Here is a 12,109-nt window from a genome sequence, read left to right as displayed (position 1 = left end):
AGTGTGGCATGCAGGCTCTCATTCATCACTGGTGAAAATGCATAGCTAACAGTTGTGACTGTGTTCAAAAACAGTGTTTTGTAGCTCAGAATTCACTCTATCAGGTAGTGCTATTCTATTTGCATCTGTTGTTTCTGTAGAAATAAATAGGAGGCATTACTTCCAAAGCAACCTACGTATTTTGTGTAAAATATTTGTTTTTTCAGTGTGAAAACAATGTAAGAGTGAGTCACTCCAAGAATCTTGAGGATTGTGCAGATTCTGCATTTTTTTCTATGCTGTGTGCCTAAAAGAGACCTTCTTGATATTTATTGTGGTTATGAGATTACATATATATATTATATTTATATAATATACTTGTAAATATGTATATTACTCTGTATGTAATCAAAAGTTGAAGCAAGATGGCTTTTTTAATTAGTCTCCTTCTGTTTTTGCTTGTTCTATGCCAATAATTTTTTTCAGTCAGTAATTGCTAAGAACTGTATGCCATTACATTTTAACCTATGAATAAAGAGATTGACAAGGCATTTGTCTGTAATTTCCTTTGCCATTTATTAGAACATAGCACTGCTGAGACAATACCAGGCTATTTGAAAGAATAACACCAAGTGGATGTTCCTGAAGAACCTGAAAACAAAAATAGTAAATGAGCTTGCTCTCTCGTTACTAAACTAATGGGCAAGGACTTTAACTATGAATACAGCAGTTTGATGTGTCAAAGTAAACTGACATGATACTCTGAAAGATAACGGATAATTTATTCCTTATCTCAGAAATCTTTGAAATTAGGTGTAAATTCTAACTTCACTATCTATAACAAGCAGAGGACAGAACTTAGTTGCATTTTTTTCAGCGTCAAATCAATAAATAAATTACTTTATTTGAGACAAACACACGTCTCAGAATCATAACCAGATAAGGATTTCTTACTGTCTTACTTTCCATCATTCCAGCCTACCTGTTTCGGAGAGCAAAAACTGAAACAGATTTTGTACATAGCTCTGTGTATTCTCTATCATTTATTGCCTACCTCTTGACCTTTGGCAGGGGAAAAAAAAGTTGTGCAAGAGAGCTCTCTTCACTGTTGGTGGCCCTGGAGGTGCCTTCTGCTTGTCCACATGTGGAATAATTGCTTTGAAACACGTACTATAGCTGCTTGTTTCATACCCAACCCTGAGCAAATCAAAATACTTTAGCTACTTGGTTAAATTCCTTAAGGACAATTTTTTTTTTTTTTTTTTTTTTAATTTTATTTAGCATGATAAATGTGGATAATATTCTGTCTCTAAGCTGTCATGTTGTTTTAAAGAAGATTCCAATAATTAAAATAGTAGGACCATTAGACTTAGTTGAGAGACTTTTAATTAATAATAATTAAAGGTACCTTTAATTATTAGGCTTTTTTTGTTGTTGCTGTTGTTTTTAAACACTTGTCAAAAACTGCACATAATTTAGTTTTCAATTTAGTCCTCTCAAATGCATGTATTAGAGTGTTTGGGAGAGCTGGCATAATTTAATTTCTTTTTCATAACTGATCAGTTGGCAATACTCATAGTTGTATAATGGATCTTTGTTAGAGATGCAAAAGAAGCATCCACTGGCCAGTCTACAAAGAGCAGAAGTTCATTACTATGGAGTACTTGGCTGTAGAGATACATGCTTTTAGTTATGCAGATCTTAGTTTTAGAAGTGAGATGTCTGGTGTTACAGATAACTCATCAGAAAGAATATGGTCTCACTATCAAAGCAAAATAAGCACTTCTGTTAAAAATGTCACAAAAAGGACTAATGCAACATAAGTAGTATTAGTGCTGAAAGTTAATACTGTTGGGGAATATATACCTTGTTTCTGACCTTTTACTTGTTTCCTTGAAAACTTTTAGTGACTATTTAGATTTTCCACTCAAACCATTTTAAACCACTATCAATCACTTGTTTTCTTTCCTCTCCAATTAGCAAATTTCACCTCAGCTTCATTAACTTTTGCAGGCTTGAAGAATATATGTCCCGTCTACCGGTAGGTGTTTGATTCATGGTTTAATCTTAACCTTGATTGAAGTGCAGAAGCTCCTTGGAACTTCATTTATTCCATTGGGTTAAAAATATATTCAGTCCCCTCTCCCTAACGAAGCAGGAATTGGTAGGAATAGGCCAAAAAACAACTAGATTTGTTTAAAAACATTGTATCTGTAAAGTGTAATATTCAAGTGCTTGGATATGAAAGAGTTGTTGAAACAAGGTATGAAACTTTGTATACAATTGCTTCTAAAACCAAGGGAATTCACTTTGGTACAGGTTGCTACTTGCTTGCCATAGGGATAAAAGGAAAGTAGCAGGAAAAAAAGATTCAGATATTTATTAACTGGAAAGGCAGAATATCTACGTGTCATGTCAGTTATAGCCATAATTAATTTGCCTTTTGTTAAGGAGAAGATCATTGCAAAAGGCAGCCTTGCTTAAAAGTAAATAGAATTTGAATCTTATACAATGAGAAATAGCCTAAGAACCAAACTGTACATGTGGAAAATAATATATCACCAATATCATTTATTGCACCAAGTATAAGGTTTCTGAAACCAATATATTTTAAGAAATCTGATGTCAATGAAAGCTAATAGATCCTTTCAGAATAAGTATGACACAAATGAAGGCCATGCCACTGTACCTCCATAGTCTTCAAGAAACTCAATTGCAGTAAACTGCAAAATGGAGATTATAGTCCTATTGCTTGAATTTTGTTTTTCCTGATGTTCCAGAAGTTCACTGATACCTTACAGAAAGTCATGCAAAGAAGAAAAAAAAGAAGAAGAAAAGAGAATGAACAAAACAGAAAAGTCAAATAATCATAATCCTGATATTAGAGAACAACTGATACAAGTCATTTGATGACAGCAAACTGATATTAGCAGATGTCTTCATTCTGATGTAATCTTGTCATAGTGGGGAAGAGTCACTTATAGTTATGATAGCAGTGGATGGTTAAAAAACGAACTGTGTGCAGAAAGCTTCTAGATATTTGTCAAATACCTGCCTCTACTGAACACCAAGAAAGACTAACATGCATTGTGCAGCTGAAATTGTGCTTAAAAACAAAACAAAACAAAACAAAAACAGAAACATATGCACACACATAAAGCAACAACAACAACAACAAACTACCTTTCTACTGCTACAGCATATTTGACAATTTCATATAAATGTAGACATGCTAGTTTTGAGAAATGCAGGAAAACTTAATGAAAACTTTTAAATGTTTAGTTAGATTTTGTGGGCTGGGGGGATGGCATGAGGAAATAAAACTCTTCAGCTGTGATTTACTTCCATTGCCACTGGATGGTGCTCGCATTTCATATCGGTTGAAAAACATGGCATGTTCAAGAGTTTTTAAGAGGGGAGAATGTCATTCTTTTATTCTCTACCTTTGAGAATTGCCATGGTCTCTTTCTAAAAAGTCGGTGCTGCACAAATCTTCTGTACTTTGAAATGGTTTCATGGTTATTTCAGTTTCTTTGTTTGTTTGTATTTTGTTTTTAATTTTTAATAGCCAGGAATGAAAGATACAACAAATCTTTAATGCAAATGAAAACAGCAACATACTGTCAGTATCCCAGTGCCTAGTCTGGTCTTGGAAGCAGGCAGCTCAGTGCTCCATCGCTAAGTGCTGAAAGTAAAGGGGTAGTAAGGGACACCTAGAAGGGACAGCAGCTGATGGAGTGACTGTAAATTTCTCAAGAAAGCTAGTACTGTGATATCTAGTAATGTTGTGTTTTAATAACAGCAATATTTTTTTTATGTCTTGGGCAGTTTTTAAAACCTTTTGGCAGTGAGGGTGTAAAGAATATCTCACACTATGATAGAAATACTGCTCCTTTCATCTCTGCTCTTTCTTCATTAGCACTATGTGAACAAAAGTAGTATCTAAGACTTAAGACTTACAATTAGCTTCAGTAGATATCTTTGCTGTTTATTTTTTCTCACGTACATAGAACGGCAATGAGTGTTCCCATGCCATGAAATTTGATTTATGTTGTTAATACAAACAAGGCATTCAGTGAAAAAACAGGTGTCTTTTGATTTACTTCCTTATATAAATACATACATATATCCTTGTGTGTGTATACATGTATGTACATATATATATTCTTATATATATGTGTGTGTATACACATATGTACACATATACATATATATACGTGTGTGTATACATATAAATATATGAGAACCCCTCTGGATGTCTCATACCCAATCCAAATTGAACAGGTTGAAAATAAAATTGTTTTTTAGTTGCTAGGATTGCTAGTTACTAGTTAGCAAACAATTGTATAGGAAGAAAAAAATTCTTTAAAGCAAGTCTAGTTGGTTTTCAGATTTTTGATTCAAGCAAAAAGGAATACATGCAAATGAAGAGTCAGGTTTGCAGTTCAAAGAACAAGAGTTAAAAAGTGAAAAAAGAGTAATGGAATGATGAGGAACTGAGTTTATTAAAAGAAAAATTAATACAAGAAAAATGGAAAAGATACTGCTGAAATAAGGATAATTCAATGACCATACAAGTGTAAATTGAACAGGCAGTAAGAAAACCAGAAAGATAGAGGTATGGAAAGGAAAAATAAAACAACAAAATCTTCAGAAAGAAAACAGGATTTGATGGTTATGTGAATAAGGATGCAATCGGGTCTTTGGTAGATACAGCCTGCAGTTAGATGCAGTTGTTGAAAAGATACATGAATCAAAGTTGTTTGCAGGTGTGTTAACATACGAGAGGAGAGAGATGAGAAGTGAATCAGGACAGGAGAAGAAAGACTTGGAATATGTAAGAATCCATTTCCCTTTAAGTACAGAAGTGTCTTTGACATAGTTACTTTTCATAAAGCATTTTGAGACAGTCTGGGGAAAGAGACTGAAGAAATGCAGCTGTAAGGATAGGAGACAGCAGATGTAGCTTCTTTAAACCAGTTTCACATCACTCAAGAAAGATAGCAGTCAGAATCTGGTAATAAAGAAGAAATTGTTTATCCCTTTCCAAGGATCAGGGTTTGCTGAATGCTCCAAAGGAGATGTTCTCCAATTAGAGATACTTCCCTTGCAGCTGCTGGCCCTCAAATGAGGTTAGGGAGGGGCAGATCCTGGGTCCACCCCTTCCAGTCACACAGGTGAATTGCTTCCACCTGCACTCCCAGGGCTGACTGCGCCCTTTCACCAGGTTCTCAATCACTGGATCAGCCCATGACCTAACAGCTCCCATATAGGAGCCTTCCACAATTATTTTACCTTAGCTATCTGAATTGAAGACACAGCTGTCAGGGTAAAATAGCAAGTAAACTGTATGATAAAGTTTGCAGAGAAAAACAATAACTTAAAAGCACGTAAAAGTAATTGTATAAGGATATGAGGAGGCCAAGTGAAGAAATGTGAGTCTGTGACAAAAATCTCTGATTTGGAGGTTGCAGTGTTACTGTGGCATAACATTATAATAAATCTCCTGAGCATTTTCCTACTGTCAAGGATATGAATAGTCCCAGTCATTACTCATAGACTTGAAATCAGCCAAAACTTATAACACCTAAATGATATGTATTTTACTGCATAGCCCCTGGAATGGAAACCAGATACCTAGTCTCCAGATGCAATGTGTCTGGTCAGTAAAGTGTTCCAGAATTATAGATTTATAAATGAGCAGCATTTCCTGTGGGGACTTGACTGTGACAGAAACCCTTGTTCTGTCTAGAAACTAGAAACTAAGTCAAGCTAGAGAAACTGCCAGAACTGACAGGTGAGAGACATTTATGCCTGTTGCTCTTAGTGGAAACTGAGTATTCGGCTAAAAAGTATATTTTAAATTGTAAATAGGATACATCTTATCCTTAATAACATCTTAATCAAGATGTCATGAATGGTATCCTTTTCTTTAGACAGCAAAAACATAATATCATGCTTACATGACTAGTATATGCATACTAGTATACACATACATGTGAACATGTCCATATGCATACAAATTTAGCTACAATTCAGCTGCTTTCCTGGGAGAAAAGCAAAAGAGGAATAGAACAATAGGTACTTAAGAATCTTTACTCATCAAAAAGATGAATATTCAAGTAAGTTTAGGATTATTCCATAAAGAGTCTTACAAATCACAAACAGCTTAGAGGTAGTGGCACTAGATAAAGAGTGGACTTCTGAATTCCAGAAATAAGAGGATTCTTGAGACGCATTTTGAAGCTTAATGAGAAAATGTAAAATCTTCTCTAGACATCAGATTCTCTATGGTCAGTTTTAAAAAGCCTCCTTATACACTGTAGAAATCCCAGCACGAGGTTAGCCGCCCACACAACTTAATCCTCACATTGTTAGAAGCTTCCTTCTGATTTTCTTGATTCCTCTCTGCTGATCCGGGATTTATCAGATTGTTCCCATATTCACCACAAATGCTGCACAAAATATTGTGTCGATGTAAGAGATTATTCTTTTACATCATTGTCTCAAAGCTTGCTGGGCACACAGATTAACAAGTTCAAGCAAGTCCTGGGCAAGGGTTGCCAAATCCTTTGTCTGGAGAACAGTGATGGACAAGTCCTTGGGCAAGGATTGCGAAGTCACCTGAGGGATGCAGATGGACAAGGCCAGGGAAAAAGAGAGAGAGAGCTAAGCTGCAGTTTAATGGCCAGGAAGCAGTCTTTTGTGTGGGGTTATCTCAAGGAAGATGGCCATCTCAGGAGGTGCTGCACGTGACTCTGACCCAAGAGCCCAGGAATGCCATGATGGCAGAAGAAGGATAAAAAGAGGACCTACAACCATGAGGTTTAGGTTTTCTGGCAACAGATTCCTTATGAAGAAGAGGAGGGTTTTCTGACATGAGAAGCCTCACATCCTGCCCCTCTCCCTCCTGGGCTTTCTCTGTTGCTGCACATTCTTGCTGTCTAAGGCCAGCCATGCTGCTGCTGCTCTCCCCCAAAAGGTTGTTGTCAGAGACAACAGATTCTCCACAACATGATGCCTGCATGCTGAAGAAAAAGAAGAAAGGTGTCTGCCATCAGATCCCTCACTATGGAATGCCTGCATGCTGACGGACTCTCCTGAGCCTGCTACCTGCTTTCTCCCAGACTTACCCTGCAGCTTTTTCCTTCTACCTCCTTGCTGCCCAAGGCCATCCAAGCTGTTGCTTCTCTCCCTCTGCACTTTTGCCTCGGATCGTTGGGACGGCGTGCAACGGGACAGCTGCTGGATCCTGGTGGTGACTATCCCCACTTTACGCAATTTTTGCTTTTTTCCTATCTTCTCTATCACTCTCCTTCCCTTCCCCATCACCCTAATTCTTAATAGTTGCCATCCTTCCCTTTCATGTCTTCCTGCTTGGGATTTATAATAAACTGGTTGGAACAACATTTGAACCATTGCTTCTTAATCTCACGCTGGGTATACAGATATCAAAGAACTTCCTCTACCTCCTATAAATTGGAGTGAGACAGTTGGCACAGTGGATTTGGTAGTATGGAGACAGAAAAGAAGGGCTGAGAGCAGAAATTGCTAAACCTGCACTGCCACTAAAGAAAGAAACACGAAATTTCAATTTCAACCTTTAAAATATGCCATTCTATTTATGAAAACTTTGATGTGAAAAAGAAAAAAACAATAGCAAAAATATCCACAGCTTTGTATGAGCTTTATGTAATTTATTATAGTCAGATAGCTGAAAATTATGAAACATGGCATGCAGGTACATATGGTTCTATATCTGTATCAAACAGCTGGTTACACTGACTTTTTCACAGTTATTGAAAAATAAAGTGGACTGCCATTGCTTTCTACTATTTGTTAAAATTTTTCCTGCCGTTCTTTCTTTTCCCTATTGTACAGTCACCAAACTTCAGAAGACACTAACATTTGGGGAAGTACCTGGAATTTGCAGAGCCACATTAAAGAATGCATCACACACGTGTAAATTACATCGTATCTATATGCATTGAATTTCTAAATTGTCTTTGTAGTCTGAATGCAGATAATCTGAGCCTATGTTGCTATGCTAGACTAGGAATGCTTATGCTAGTACTGCACAGATTAAAATGAATCTAGTCTGGATCACACATGGCCTGTGTACACTTACTGCATCTCTCTGGGATTACTTCTCATTCTCTGAAATGCATCAATTTCAAGCATTTTGTCTGAGGGTTCTGTGATATCAAAGAGTAAAATGGCATGACACTGAATAAATCTCGCTCTGATGATGATGAGGAGGAGGTAGTTTCATCTTCCCACTGTCATTCTTCTCCACTTTTCCATTGATCAGACCTTCACAGAAGAGATCCAATTCATTATCTCAACAGAACTCTTCAATTTTTATTTCACTTCATTTTCTTTGGATAGTGAATTGAATTTATTCAGCATGGGATGAAATGAGTGAAAGCAAGAGGAAGTAGTAGACAGCTGGAGTGGAATAGGAGATGGAGCTCTTTCTTCTATGAATAGCTAAATTACTGTAGCAGCTCAGTTATGTGACATTTGTCCAAAACAGGCATATGAGTTGATAATCTAGATTTTGCCCTAGCAAAAACATAATGGCATAAGTATATCCCATCTTAGCATCTTCAGAAGTATTTAATATGCAGAAGATTTCTCTGTTATCTTCATAGATTGAATCAGCTTCTCAAGAATATGTTTTCTGTGGAAAGTACACAAATAGAAACTCATTGAGATTGAGATATAGTGATCATTTTAGGCAATGAGACATCCTACACTAGTGATGTTTAAAACAGTCGGCAGAAACATGATGAGCCCATTATATTTATGTCATGTAAAATAAAGCAATATCTTGACTCATACTCAAAATATATTTGAACTCCCTGATAGAAAACATCAACAAATAAAAGGTGAACTGTGGGGTAAAAATATGGAAATCAAAATGCAGAGGAGAAATTGGGATCAATCTGAATATCTCAGTAACATAGACATGAAAATAATCTGCTTTATTTCAGTTGCTAAAGAGGAAAACATCAGAAGTTTTTAACCTGTGTGCATATCAGGAATGCAGGTCATTTTGTAAGGACAGCTTCCCTGGAACAAGAAAACGGATGACAAGACAGAGGGCAAAAGTTTTCTATTTGCTCTACTTTTGTACAGGCTTTCGCATACAACATGCATGAAGCACACAACTTTGGATCTTCCTTCATCAAATGCAGCCTCACAGGGGACAAACAGACCTACAGAATTATTTAATCATAATGCTGGCATGTCCTAACACCTGGCTTGAGTGCAAAATCCATTGTGGAATGCAGTACAAAGCCAGAAATACTCCCCACCACACACATGCATGAAGACCTTGCTCTGCAACACCCTGATCTAATGAAGGATTATAATTTACCATTCACAGTGTGCTCTACCAGATAGTGCTCTAGGTAAGCAGATAGAGGGAGTTACATATTATTCTTTCAAGATAGCAAGGAGAAATGCTCAGCTTGAGACTTCAGTGCTCCTCTTACGTGTGAATGGAATAAAAGCCAGTTGCTTTGTCATATCTCAAATAGTTTGAATACAGCTCTTATGAGAGAAATAACACAGAGTTACATCACTCTCACCCCCCAACTTGCACCTTCCTAACCTTTGATGATTTACAATGATTGTAGAAAAAGGGAGAGAAATGTAAAAGAAACAACATGAAATTTCAGTCCTATTCCTCTATGCTTTCTTTTTTATTTTATTTTTATTTTATTTTTTATTTTTTAAACAGACAAAACACAGCAGGAAACCCCTTCAAGACTGAGAAAATAACTAATTATTAATTCATTTTTTGTTCATCTGATGTTAAGAAGGTGAGTCAGGTGGTATTCAATAAACCAAGCAAAAGAACACCTTATTTTGTTAATGGCAAGTCTCAGAGGGAAAATGTAATGTTCTTACATACACATCTACCATGAAGAAAGTACTGAAAGTGGGAGAGTTAAGCCTCAAATCTCTGTTTATTCAGTGGGTGTCATACAATTTAACCCTGGAAAATGCATCCCTTTGCAACCATTAAGGATGAATATTTTAGTTTTTGAATCTTTCATCTAGTATGCACACTGGCTTGCATATCACATATTTGAGCCAAACTGTACAGCATTTGCCAGTATCTTTTTCATTTTCAGAGCTCTGGTCCCTAATTTAGGTTGACAGTCTAGTCTTGAACTAATGCAGCTGTATCATCAACAGTCTTACAAAGAATTCATCTGTTATTGGCAAGTGCTTCCTTTCTGTTTGGAGGAGCCTGTTCAACTCATTGGTAGATGCAATTAAGACAAAATTATTCTAGTCGTGAAAACAAAGAAGAAAACAAAAAAACATTGGCCAAAACTATGTTATATGGAAGAGAAAAAGACCATAATTTATAGATGCTTGCATTTAACTTTTCATCTCTATCATCTATAACAAGGAATAAGAAGAGGCAGGAGAATTAAGTCCAAAGAGCCCAGACTTTTTTTATCAAAGTTGTGATATTTCCATATTCTAATAGGACCTCTGTATTGGAACTGCTGAGTCACAGCCTGAACCTCTGATCGATCACCTGAGGTGAGCCTTGAGTCAGCCAGAGGAGCACAGGTGAAGGCAATTCACCTGTGCTGCCGGAAGGGGTGGAGCCTGGCTCCACCCCTCCTGGACCTATTTAAGAGCTGGCTACCAGAGGGGAAGGATCTCTTCTGGAGATCCCCTCTTTTGGTATCTTCTGGTGAGCTCAACCCAAGGGTAAGCTCTTCCACTTATTCTCTTTTTGTGATCGTTGTCTGCTTTGCCTTACTCTCTTGATTATATTGCAATTATAACATCTTGATATCTATTGATTATACACAATTATATTGTGATTATAACATCTTGGTTATACAACCTCCATGCTTTGTATTGATGTAAAAGCCTCCAGATCAGCATGGACAAGGATTCCTCTGGTATAGATAGCGTTGTCCAGTTTCCACAAGATACCTTTCCTTTCGAACAAATACACAAGCCCAAGAAAGGGCCAGATACTAGCTTACAGAAGGTTGCATATCATGGTTGGCCATGTTACAATGAGTGTTATAAGCACGGATGAAAACTACAGTGCAGTGCAAAGGAGTTTGCACAGCTACACATAGTTTACTGGATTCTGGGTTCATAGCTAAAGACACTGACAATTTAAGACTAGGATTAGGCAACAATAGTTCATAAATGTCCAGCCTGCTAGTTTTATGTTCTTGTTCTCTTCTTTTTTTTTTTATGTTTTAATAAAAAATGTATAAAAATAAAAATCTTGTTACTTATATACATTAACCATATTGTATATTTTATACTATGCCCAAGACAATTCCTCTTAATGCAGTCCAGACAAGCCAAAAAGTTGGACAACCAGGATAGATAATTTTAGAATGCAGGACTGATTTAGATTATGAGGTCAGCTCACACTCTTCTGAAAGGAGAGGAAGGAGTTGATATTTTCCCTCTGAGGCCCAGGAAAAAAATGTGTCCTTACTTTAAAACATGGTTGGCAGTGTTTAGGGGACACTAAATACACTGGTACAATTTCACATGGCGAGTGTGGAGCTGGCTAGTGCTACAGCCCTTGGTCTGTGTGTTTCCCCTCGGTTTTACTATGTACTTTCTCTTATAGCTTTTTTGAACTAGCAGTAAGAGAAGACAAATACCTTGTTTCACTGCAAATATTAACTATCTTAACTCAGGTGATTGCTGAACCACTCTGTATCATCTTCGAAAGGTCTTAGTGAACAGGAGATGTGCCGGATGACTGGAGGATAGCCAGTGTTACTCCAGACTTCAGAAATGACAAGAGGGAGGATCCAGGAAACTGCAGGCCAGCCAGTCTGACCTCTGTTCCTGGAAAGATGATGGAAAACTTGCTCTGGATAACCTCTCCAAGCAAGTAGAAGAAAAGAAGGTTATCAGTAGTCAACATGGGTTCACCAAAGGGAGATTATACTTGACCAACTTGACCATGATGTCATCACTGGCTGGGTAGATAGGAGGAGTGCAGTGGATGTTGTGTACCTTGACTTCAGCAAGGCATTTGACATAATCTTTCACAACATTCTTGTTATGAAACTTAGAAAATGTAGGACAGATGAGTGGACAGTGAGGTGGATTAAGA

This window comes from Lagopus leucura, unplaced genomic scaffold (genome assembly GCF_019238085.1).
Source record: "Lagopus leucura isolate 7727_CA_CO unplaced genomic scaffold, USGS_WTPT01 Super-Scaffold_100159, whole genome shotgun sequence".
Lineage (NCBI taxonomy): Eukaryota > Metazoa > Chordata > Aves > Galliformes > Phasianidae > Lagopus > Lagopus leucura.
This window is presented reverse-complemented; position numbering follows the sequence as displayed.